Below are 12,330 nucleotides of genomic sequence, written 5' to 3'. Positions count from 1 at the left end.
GTCTTCGGCTTAGGGCGTGATTCCGGTGTCCCGGAAAGGAGTCCCCCATCGGGCTCCTCTGCTGGGAGCCTGCTTCATCCTCTCCCATTCCCTGCTTGTGTTCCATCTCTCACTGGTTGGCTCTCTGCCACACAAACAAATAAAATCTTTAAAGAAGAAGCCTACATCCCTAAGATCCCTATAAAACAAGGGCGCACGGCCTGGGTACAGGTCAATAATTTGGTCTCTGGACAACCCTGCAACCTCTCCTCATCACAATGACGAGAAGAAGTCCCCCCCAGCAAAGAAAAGACAATGAATCTGTGGCCTCTGCCACAGAAATAATGGATATAGATATAACCAAATTATCAGAAATGGAATTCAGAGTAACAATGGTCAAGATGATGAGTAGACTTGAAAAAAGTATTAATGAAAATGTTACTGAGAATATAGAATCCCTAAGGGCGGAAATGAGAGCAAATCTGGCAGAAATTAAAAATTCTATGAGCCAAATTCAGTCAAAACTAGAGGCTCTGACGGCCAGGGTCACCGAGACAGAGGAATGCATTAGCGAATTGGAGGATGGGTTAGTAGAAGAAAAAACAAAAATAGAAGCTGGACTTAAAAAAATCCATGCCCACGAATGTAGGTTACGGGAGATTACTGACTCAATGAAACGATCCAATGTCAGAATCATCGGCATCCCTGAGGGGGTGAGGAAAAAAGAGGTCTAGAAGAGATATTTGAACAAATTGTAGCTGAAAACTTCCCTAGTCTAGTGAGGGAAACAAACATTCGTGTCCAAGAGGCAGAGAGGAGCCCTCCCAAGCTCAACCACGACAAACCTACACCAAGCCACGTCATAGTGCAATTCGCAAATACTAGATCCAAGGATACAGTATTGAAAGCGGCCAGGGCAAAGAAATTTCTCACATACCAAGGCAAAGGTATCACAATTACGTCAGACCTGTCTACACAGACCTGGAATGAGAGAAAGGGTTGGGGGGACATTTTTAAAGCTCTTTCAGAGAAAAACATGCAGCCAAGGATCCTTTATCCAGCAAGGCTGTCATTCAGAATTGATGGAGAAATAAAGATGTTCCAGAATCGCCAGTCATTAACCAATTTCGTAACCACGAAACCAGCCCTAGAGAAGATATTAAGGGGGGTTCTATAAAGGTAAAAAGGCTCCAGGAGGGATACAGAACAGAAAGTCACAACCAATACAAACAAAGACTTTACTGGCAATATGGCATCATTAAAATCATATCTCTCAGTATTCAGTCTTAATGTAAATGGCTTGAATGCTCCCATAAAATGCCACAGGGTTGCAGATTGGATAAAAAGAAATGACCCATCCATTTGCTGTCTACAAGAGACTCATTTCGAACCCAAAGATGCATTCAGACTGAGAGTAAGGGGATGGAGTACCATCTTTTACGCCAATGGACCTCAAAAGAAAGCTGGGGTAGCAATTCTCATATCAGAGAGATTGGATTTTAAACTAGAGACTACAGTTAGAGACGCAGAAGGGCACTATATTATTCTTAAAGGAAGTATTCAACAAGTGGATATGACAATTATAAATATATATGCCCCCAACAGGGGAGCAGCAAGATACACAAGCCAACTCTTAACCAGAATAAAGAGACATATAGATAAAAATACATTAATAGCAGGGGAACTCAACACTCCACTATCAGAAATAGACAGAACACCCCGGCAAAAACTAAGCAAAGAATCAAAGGCTTTGAATGCCATACTTGATGAGTTAGACCTCAAAGATATACATAGAACACTACACCCCAGAACCAAAGAATACTCATTCTATTCTAATGCCCATGGAATATTCTCAAGAATAGACCATGTTCTGGGCCACAAAACAGGTCTCAACCGATACCAAAAGATTGAAATTATCCCCTGCATATTCTCAGACCACAACGCTCTGAAATTGGAACTCAACCACAAGGAAAAATTTGGAAGAAACTCAAACACTTGGAGACTAAGAACCATCCTGCTCAGGAATGACTCGATAAACCAGGAAATCAAAAATCAAATTAAACAATTTATGGAGACCAATGAGAATGAAAATACAACAGTCCAAAACCTATGGGATACTGCAAAGGCAGTCCTAAGGGGGAAATACATAGCCATCCAAGCCTCACTCAAAAGAATAGAAAAATCTAAAATGCAGTTTTTATATTCTCACCTCAAGAAGCTAGAACAGCAACAGAGGGACAGGCCTAATCCACGCACGAGGAAGCAGTTGACCAAAATTAGAGCAGAAATCAATCAATCAGAAACCAGAAGTACAGTAGAGCAGATCAACAGGACTAGAAGCTGGTTCTTTGAGAGAATCAATAAAATTGACAGACCACTGGCAAGACTTATCCAAAAGAAAAGAGAAAGGACCCAGATTATTAAAATTATGAATGAAAAAGGAGAGGTCACGACCAACACCATTGAAATTGGAAGGATTATTAGAAATTTTTATCAACAGCTATATGCCAATAAACTAAGCAATCTGGAAGAGATGGAATCCTTCCTGGAAACCTATAAACTACCAAGATTGAAACCGGAAGAAATTGATTCCTTAAACAGGCCAATTAATTATGAAGAAATTGAGTCAGTGATAAACAACCTTCCAAATAACAAAACTCCAGGCCCGGACGGTTTTCCTGGGGAATTCTACCAAACATTCAAAGAAGAAATAATACCTATTCTCCTAAAGCTATTTCAAAAAATAGAAACAGAAGGAAAGCTACCAAACTCATTCTATGAGGCCAATATTACCTTGATCCCCAAACCAGGCAAAGACCCCCTCAAAAAGGAGAATTACAGACCGATTTCCCTAATGAATATGGACGCCAAAATCCTCAACAAGATACTTGCTAATAGAATCCAACAGTACATTAAAAGGATTATCCATCACGATCAAGTGGGATTCATACCTGGGATGCAAGCGTGGTTCAATATTCGCAAATCAATCAGCGTGATACATCATATCAACAAGAAAAGACTCAGGAACCATATGATCCTCTCAATCGATGCCGAAAAAGCATTTGACAAAATACAGCATCCTTTCCTGATTAAAACCCTTCAGAGTGTAGGAATAGAAGGTACATTTCTCAATCTCATAAAAGCCATCTATGAAAAGCCTACTGCAAATATTATTCTCAATGGGGAAAAGCTGGAAGCCTTTCCCTTAAGATCAGGAACACGACAAGGATGCCCACTCTCGCCACTATTATTCAACATAGTACTAGAAGTCCTTGCAACAGCAATCAGACGACAAAAAGGGATCAAAGGTATTCAAATCGGCAAAGAAGAAGTCAAAATGTCTCTCTTCGCAGATGACATGATACTCTATATGGAAAACCCAAAAGAAGCCACTCCCAAACTATTAGAAGTTATAGAGCAATTCAGTAACGTGGCAGGATACAAAATAAATGCTCAGAAATCAGTTGCATTTCTATACACGAATAACGAGACCGAAGAAAGAGAAATTAGGGAATCCATCCCATTTACAATAGCACCAAAAACCATACGTTACCTTGGAATTAACTTAACCAGAGACGTAAAGGACCTATATTCTAGAAACTATAAATCACTCTTGAAAGACATTGAGGAAGACACAAAAAGATGGAAAAATATTCCATGCTCATGGATCAGAAGAATTAACATAGTTAAAATGTCCATGCTACCCAGAGCAATCTACACTTTCAATGCTATCCCGATCAAAATACCAAGGACATTTTTCAAAGAACTGGAACAAATAGTCCTTAAATTTGTATGGAAACAGAAAAGGCCCCGAATCTCCAAGGAACTGTTGAAAAGGAAAAACAAAGCTGGGGGCATCACAATGCCGGATTTCGAGCTGTACTACAATGCTGTGATCACAAAGACAGCATGGTACTGGCACAAAAACAGACACATAGACCAATGGAACAGAATAGAGAACCCAGAAATGGACCCTCGGCTCTTTGGGCAACTAATATTTGATAAAGCAGGAAAAAACATCCGGTGGAAAAAAGACAGTCTCTTCAATAAATGGTGCTGGGAAAATTGGACAGCTACATGCAAAAGAATGAAATTTGACCACTCTCTCACACCATACACAAAAATAAACTCCAAATGGATGAAAGACCTCAATGTGAGACAGGAATCCATCAATATTCTAGAGGAGAACATAAGCAGCAATCTCTATGACATCGGCCAAAGCAACCTTTTTCATGACGTATCTCCAAAGGCAAGAGAAACAAAAATAAAATGAACTTATGGGACTTCATCAAGATAAAAAGCTTCTGCACAGCCAAGGAAACAGTGAAAAAAACTAAGAGGCAGCCCACGGAATGGGAGAATATATAAGCGAATGATGCTACAGATAAAAGACTGGTATCCAAGATCTACAAAGAACTTCTCAAACTCAATACACAAGAAACAAATAAACAAGTCATAAAATGGGCAGAAGATATGAACAGACACTTTTCCAATGAAGACATATGAATGGCTAGCAGACACATGAAAAAATGTTCAAAATCATTAGCCATCAGGGAAATTCAAATCAAAACCACACTGAGATACCACCTTACGCCATTTAGAATGGTAAAAATAGACAGGGCAAGAAACAACAATTGTTGGAGAGGATGTGGAGAAAGGGGATCTCTCCTACATTGTTGGTGGGAATGCAAGTTGGTACAGACACTCTGGAAAACAGTTTGGAGGTCCCTTAAAAAGTTAAAAATTGAGCTACCCTATGATCCAGCCATTGCACTACTGGGTATTTACCCCAAAATACAGATGTAGTGAAGAGAAGGGCCATATGCACCCCAATGTTCATAGCAGCATTGTCCACAATAGCTAAATCATGGAAGGAGCCGAGATGCCCTTCAACAGATGACTGGATTAAGAAGCTGTGGTCCATATATACAATGCAATGTTACTCAGCTATCAGAAAGAACGAGTTCTCAACATTTGCTGCAACATGGACGGCACTGGAGGAGATAATGCTAAGTGAAATAAGTCAAGCAGAGAAAGACAATTATCATAGGACTTCTCTCATCTATGGTATATAAGAACTAGGATGATCGGTAGGGGAAGAAAGGGATAAAGAAAGGGGGGTAATCAGAAGGGGGAATGAAACATGAGAGACTATGGATTATGAGAATCAAACTGAGGATCTCAGAGGGGAGAGGGGTGGGGGAATGGGATAGACCTGTGATGGGTAGTAAGGAGGGCACGTATTACATGGTGCACTGGGTGTTATACGCAACTAATGAATCATCGAACTTTACATCGGAAACCGGGGATGTACTGTATGGTAACTAACATAATATAATAAAAAATCATTAAAAAAATAAAAAAATAAAATAAAATAATTAATCTTAATGAACTACAAAGGTAAATAGATTTAAAAAACTTATCTGCTATTTTGGATCTTCTAAGTCTTTACCTATTGCCCACTACTTGGACTATTTAGAGTTGATTTGAAGTCATTTCTTTATGTCTGAAAATTGATATTTTCTTCATTTTTTTTCTATAAAATCAGGATAAGGAAAGACATTATGTAAATAAGATCTCTGAGTCTTTGAGATAGTCTTAAAATGATCACAATGGTGACTCCTAATTATTTATTTCTCATCAGAAATTAAGAAGCATTTATTTGGAGTTATGGGATTCTTGAAATTGAAATTAAGAAAATGAAATTGACATGGTGACTCTGGGCGCAGGTTTTTCATCTTAAAACCTGGAGGAAGAATTGCATTAGTGAGATGTAAAATATAGTAAGAGGGATGATTAGTTCATATCCTTTCTACACATGAGAAGACTGTATGTCAACTTGGTTTATGCAAGTACAGAAAGACACACCAACTTCCCACCCGGGAAGTTGCATAATCAGTAGCTACCTGTAGGTGCTTGTCTCCTATAAATGATTAGAAAACTATCAGGTCTGTTTTTCAGTACCTTATCTCCTAAATCTCCCTGTAATTTTTGAAAACTCCTTTCTGTGGTTCTTCCAGAATGATCTCCCCATTCACTCAGTAGGGAAAATTGCTTGATAAATTCAGTAACTCCCAATGACCCGTTTTAGGCTACAAAATATTATCTGGGGCTTAGAAAAAGAAACCAGGTGAAAATACATCTCTATCCAAATTCTAAAAGTTTTCATCTGCCTAAGCGGAAAGAACGCCAACATCTAATTTCTAAGTCAGCTTTATCCCAAGAGCCTTTTTTCCTGCCATAAATACTTTGACCTTTCCACACCCATCTAGGAAGCTCAATAGCTACACATCTTCTCTGGGGCACATCTTCTAGAATCAACGTTCAGAGAACAGGCAAAGGGTGAAGGCTCATAAATTTAGATTAGCCTTTTAAAGTGGTTGCTGTCAGCCTTTCAGACAGAGATTACTCACCATTCTCTGGAGACTTTGGTGCTTCCTCCTGCTGCCTGCTGTGCAACATTTACTTTCTGTCATGATGGCAGAGACGGAAACGTGGGCTATGATCTGTGAGTGTCTCCTTGTGTTTCCAATGAAAATCCCATGTGTGGTTATCTGTAAAACCCACACAACCTGTGGAAGACAGTAGGGTTTTGGGAATCTCTGTTCTCATGTATTTAGAGCTAATTTTAAAAGTTTTTTTCTTCTGTTTAGCATTTCTGAATTTTCTGTTTACTGTTTATTCTTAATTGCTTGCATTTGTTAATCTGGGATAGAGAGGGAAACTAGAGTTTAAAAGTCTGGAAATTGGTAATATCCTCTTGGTCAAGCTCACAGATAAAAATCGCAGGGATGGAAATCTCCCGTGGCATTGTACACTTGGAAAAATACTGCAGCTCTGGAGGTAAATCCTGTTTCCTGTACAAAGGTGACAGAAGACAACGAGGGTAACAAAAACAACTGGAAGTCTTTGGTTGGCCATTAAAGGCTCATTAATCCCATCCAAGAGTTTAGACCAGTCATTCTCAAAGTGGTGTACAAATTAGGAACACTAGTTGATGGTAAGTAAGTTGAAGATAAGTAATAATCTGTATTTATTTTATTTCTTTAACTCTCTGTATATAGGGCTGAGGAAATAAGAGAATTTGGGGGATGGTAAATATCATGTTCTTATTTTCAAGATCATATAAGATATGAAAATTAGCATGTCAAGATGGTAGCTAGATTTATCATTTATACTTCATAATGTATATAAAAGTTGAGTCACTATGTTATACACCTGAAACTAATATATTGTATCTCAACTACACATCAATAAAAATATCAGCATGTCAACAGCATTAGCACAAAAGAGTAATTGGAGGCATTCTGTACTGGTGAAGAGAACACTACATTAGATGGGAAGCTGTTTATTTCCAATAACTCTAAATGTAGCACTTTCTTGTCAAAGCTGACTTTTCCTCCTACACCTTTTACATTTCTGGTTGCAAACCTCATTTCTGTATGAACCTGTGATTTCTGCAGACCAGACGCATCTGAAATGCAGTGCATTTCCCTGTGAGTTGTAGTTAGTTACGCTGCCTTTGGGGGCACTTGAATATACCAGAACACCCATCCAGTTCTTGGAGCCTGCCTTCCATCTTCCATCTTCTTTTTTTTTTTTTTTTTAAATAATGATTTTTTATTATATTATGTTAGTCACCATACAGTACATCCCCGGTTTTCTATGTAAGGCTCGATGATTCATTAGTTGTGTATAACACCCAGTGCACCATGCAATATGTGCCCTCCTTACTACCCATCACCGGTCTATCCCATTCCCCCACCCCCCCTCCCCTCTGTAGCCCTCAGTTTGTTCCATCTTCCATCTTCTATGGGCACGAGGCTCAACAACTGGCAGCTCTGATCTCAAGGTAAGAGGCTTTTCTGAGATAGGATCGATCCTCCACTAAAAAAAAAAAAAAAAGCAGTAAGCCACACTCCCTACACCCCATTCTGCTCTACTGGCTCCACATGACCACTGGCCCATGCCCAAAGTGGCCACTGTTCAGCAGCTGGTAGGAAGATGGTGCTTAATGGAGAGCAAAGGCATTGAAGGAAGTAAGAGTGGGAATGGCTCTGCAAAAAGTGGGTGCCACAGCCAGATCGTATCATCTCTTCTTCTGGCAAACACCTCACCATAAACACTGAGAGCACTTTGAAAATAGCATAGTTTTCTTGTAATCTGGAAGGAAAATTTGAAGAAACTACAGCTGATGGCAGAAAAACTCAGACTGTCTGCAACTTTACATATGGCGAATTGGTTCAACATCAGGAATGGAATGGGAAGGAAAGCACAATAACAAGAAAATTGGAAGATGGAAAATTCATGGTGGAATATGTCATGAACAATGTCACCTGTACGCAGGTCTGTGAACAAGTAGAGTAAAAATACCATCATCCTTTTGGACAGGAATTAGCTGTGAGGCTGAATGAGCTCAGTTCAGTGAGCAAATCTCCATTCTGCTTTTTTTTTTCTTTACTATGTCCAATTCTTTTTATTACAAACATTTTACATGCAACTATTTCAAAGTGTTGATTTAATTAGGATCATCCCTTTGGTTAAGACATAAATGTGTTTATGTTAAAAAGAAAAGGAAAAAAACCTCTTAAAGTCTTATCATCCTTCAAAAGAGTCCATTCATTAGTACAATTAAAAGCAGTTCACCTAACTTTGATACTAAGGTTTGTGGAGGAGTTTTTCCCAGACTTGGTTTGGTCTTGGTCTACAGACTCAGAGCGTTAATGGCCTCCTCAAGTTGATGTGACCACTCAGTTCAACTCTGGCCCTGTGTTGAGGTGTGGATCTGTGTGCATGTGCGCATGACTGTGTGTGTGTGCACGCATATGGGTTTGCATACTTATGTGTGTGTGTTGTGTGTGCAGGTGTGTGTGCGCATGCACATCACTGGAAATAGTTAAAATGTCCAAAGCTGCCTCTCCATAAGCCAGGAATACTTCAAAGTGTGGCATCTTCTGGGGGGTGTTGCTGATTGCCTTTTGGTGTACACACAGACTTAAATCTGCAGGGAGGCTGTGTTTGCCTGTGGTTGTGGGCTTGAGCTCCTGAGCCGGACTGCCTGGAATCAAATACCTGCTCCATAACTGACTTGTGATATGACCTTGGGGAAATGGCTTAACCACTCACTTCCTCACTTCCTCCAGCTATAATAGGGTTACTGTGAGGACTAATTGAATGAATGAATAATTATAAAGTACTTGGAACAGTGTGCAGCACATAGTAAGTGCTCAAAAGTATAAGCTGACAGTATTATTTTTACTGAGAGATATCAGGAAGTTGATGTGGGCAGCTAGCCACTAAGACTTAAAGCTGAAACTGGACAAGTGTAACTAAGGGAAATGTCATATATTCCACTAGGCAGGCACCATCATGAGATGTGACCAGGTAATAAAAAATGACATCATTGATGGAATTTCCCTAGGGGCAAAGGAAAAAAGGAGGAAGAGATGAAGACTTTTTAAAAATTTGTTTTATTTTATTTTTTTAGAGAGAGTGTGTGTGGGGGATGGGGGTGCAGAGGGAGAGGGAGAATCTCAAGCAGACTCACTGCTGAGAGTGGAGCCAGAGGTAGGGCTTGATCCCAGGACCCTGAGATCATGACCTGAGCCAAAATCAAGAGTTGGACCCTTAACTGACTGAGCCACCCAGGCACCCTGAGATAAAGACTTTTTTTTTTTTAACAAGATGAAGCTGAGGGGTCCTTGGGTGGCTCAGTCAGTTAAGGGTCCAACTCTTGATTTTGGCTCAGGTCATGATTCCAGGGTCCTGGGATCAAGCCCCTCATCGGGCTTCCTGCTCAGCGGGGAGCCTATTTCCCTCTCTCTCTCCCTCTGCCCCGCCCCACTGCTTGTTCTTTCTCTCTCTCAAATAAATAAATAAAATCTTAAAGAAAACAAAAAACAAAAAAATGGGACACCTAGTTGGCTCAGCCAGTTAAGCGTCTGTCTTCAGCTCAGATCATGATCCCAGGGTGTTTGGATCAAGTCCCATATCAGGCTGTCTGCTCAGCAGGGAGTCTTCTTCTCCCCCTCTCTTTGTGCCTCCCCCTGATTGTGCTCTCTCGCACACTCTCTCTCTCATAAATAAATAAATAAATAAATAAATAAATAAATAAATAAATAAAATCTTTAAGAACCAAACCAAACCAAAACAAAAAAGCAAAAAACAACCAAGATGAAGCTGAGGTGGGCTAGAGAACTTGCCTTCTCTCTGGTGGATGGAGTTTGTTATTTAAGGCTGTTTTATTTCAAGTGTCAGCTAGTGTAAATAAAACAGGCAGCTGAGTATAAGAATATGGAGATGACTTGTGGAACCCGAGGGCAGGAACCCAGGTGGGCCTCAGGAAGGACTGGAACAGGGAATATGAAAAGCTCTCCATTTCTTGCCTACTTCTATGCTTTTATTCAGGAGTCTCACACTGCAGAAGGACTTTCTCTGCTCCTCAGTTTCCTTGATGGATGGAAGATCCACCAGCAGCTCCCAAGTCCATGTGTTACTATTCTGCCATATGCCGACTTTCACTTTCTTACCTCAGGCTCAGGCACTCTTCAAGCGCCAAGGGAGTGGAAGTCATGTGATATCAACATGGCAGTGGGGAAGCAACCTCATGTCTTGGAGATGTGCTGGGTAGAAAGGGCCACCAAGCTATACACCTCCAGGGAGCATTGTTCACTTGGTCTACAGTGGCAGCCTCAATTGGAATACCCTCTTCTTTATTTGGTATTAATAAATCAATATACCACAACTATTATCAAATGAACTATGTCATGTCCACATTTTGAGGTAATACCATTGATTAAGCAGGTCAGTTCTGTAGAAGATAACTTCATTGTCATGCTAGTATGTCTTTGCCTTTTCATCAATTTCCTAGAAACATATCTTTTTAAAAAATGTAGCAGATACATTTTTCAGCTGTAGAAGTTATCTGATTTCTAACACTGGACTTCTGTGGGTGTGTCCACCTTGCCTGTGACACGAGGCACTCACTTCTTGTCCAGTGGCCTTGCTGTGTCTTAGAATTTACAACTTCCTCTTCATCCTACCTGATATTACAGTTTTCTCAGCTTATTGCCACTTGGGGACTTCAGTCTTCAATTGAATGAGATTTCTGGCGGCATGGCTCTGTAAATCATGGTCACTATGGCAACAGGAGGACTATTTTTTCTGGGTGATTGCTGCTTCTATAAACAGACAAGATCATATATGGTCTACCACAATTTTGGAATATGTATTACAAGGAAAAAGTAAGATACTTTAAAAAACATGTTTTCATTACCTCCCCTTCAGGTGGGGATCATGTGATGCAGGCAGGCAGTCTGCTTGAGTAAATTATGATAACATCTGCATTCCTTCCCTACATCTAGCATGTCTCTTACTAAATGTGCTAAGAATATATGGGTTGTAATTATAAAAATTTAATGCTCAGATTGAACATTTTATTTTCTTTCTAGGATGATAGAAGAAAAACTTAACAGCATTTAAAGATCACCAATCGAGGGGTGCTTGGGCGGCTCAATCCGTTAAGCTTCTGCCTTCTGCTCAGGTCACGATCCCAGGGTCCTGGAATCCAGCCCCACATTGGGCTCCCTGCTCAGCAGGGAGCCTGCTTCTCCCTCTACCTCTGCTTGTGCTCTCTCTCTCTCAAATAAATAAATAAATAAATAAATAAATAAATGTCTTAAAAAAAAAGATCACCAATGGATCCACAAGGATTTTGAAATTTTGTCTGTTCAGTGAGCTAGGAACCAGCAGCAAAGTGGTGGTTTGACTAACTTTCACCCTTTTTTTGGTATTCCTTTGTATTACCGTCCCTATCACACAGACGATCAGCACAGTGACTGGTGAACAATAAGTGTTTAACATATTTGTTGATTAATTGATTATTAACCAGCTTCTGTCAGTACTTTTTGTTATATTGCTTCTAAATCTCTACGGTCTTGCTCCTCGTTGGTGATCCACTGAGGACTCATCCAGATGAAGAAGAGACAGCCTCATCCAGATGAGGCCGAAGCAGCAAAAGGAGAGAAAGGATGTGAGGCTGGAGGGAAAGAGNNNCAACTTCTACCCAGCTGGGATACCATGTGCTTCCTCTGGGCTTCCATTTCAATGCCATGAGCATTGGGTAACATATCTCCTCTAAGAGCCTTTTCAAGTCTCACTTCCAGGAGTCTTTTTTTTTTTTTTAAGATTTTATTTATCTGAGAGAGAGAGAGCACAGAGGGAGAGGGAGAGGGAGAAAGACTCCCCACTAAGGAGAGAGCCTGATGTGGGGCTTGAGCCCAGGACCCTGAGGTCATGACCTGAGCAGAAGGCAGATGCTTAACCCACGGAGCCACCCAGGCACCCAAGGAG

The 12,330-nt window shown here is 40.3% G+C and overlaps 1 pseudogene; it reads left to right on the top strand.

The window, feature by feature from the left end:
* Positions 1–7,945: 7,945 nt before the first annotated feature.
* On the top strand, positions 7,946–8,346 carry LOC103677501 (annotated as a pseudogene).
* The last annotated feature ends 3,984 nt before the right edge of the window (positions 8,347–12,330 follow it).

Source organism: Ursus maritimus, unplaced genomic scaffold, assembly GCF_017311325.1.
Source record: "Ursus maritimus isolate PB19 unplaced genomic scaffold, ASM1731132v1 scaffold_9, whole genome shotgun sequence".
Classification (NCBI taxonomy): domain Eukaryota; kingdom Metazoa; phylum Chordata; class Mammalia; order Carnivora; family Ursidae; genus Ursus; species Ursus maritimus.
Note: the sequence above shows the minus strand (reverse complement) of the source record. Positions and strands in the feature narration are given on the sequence as shown.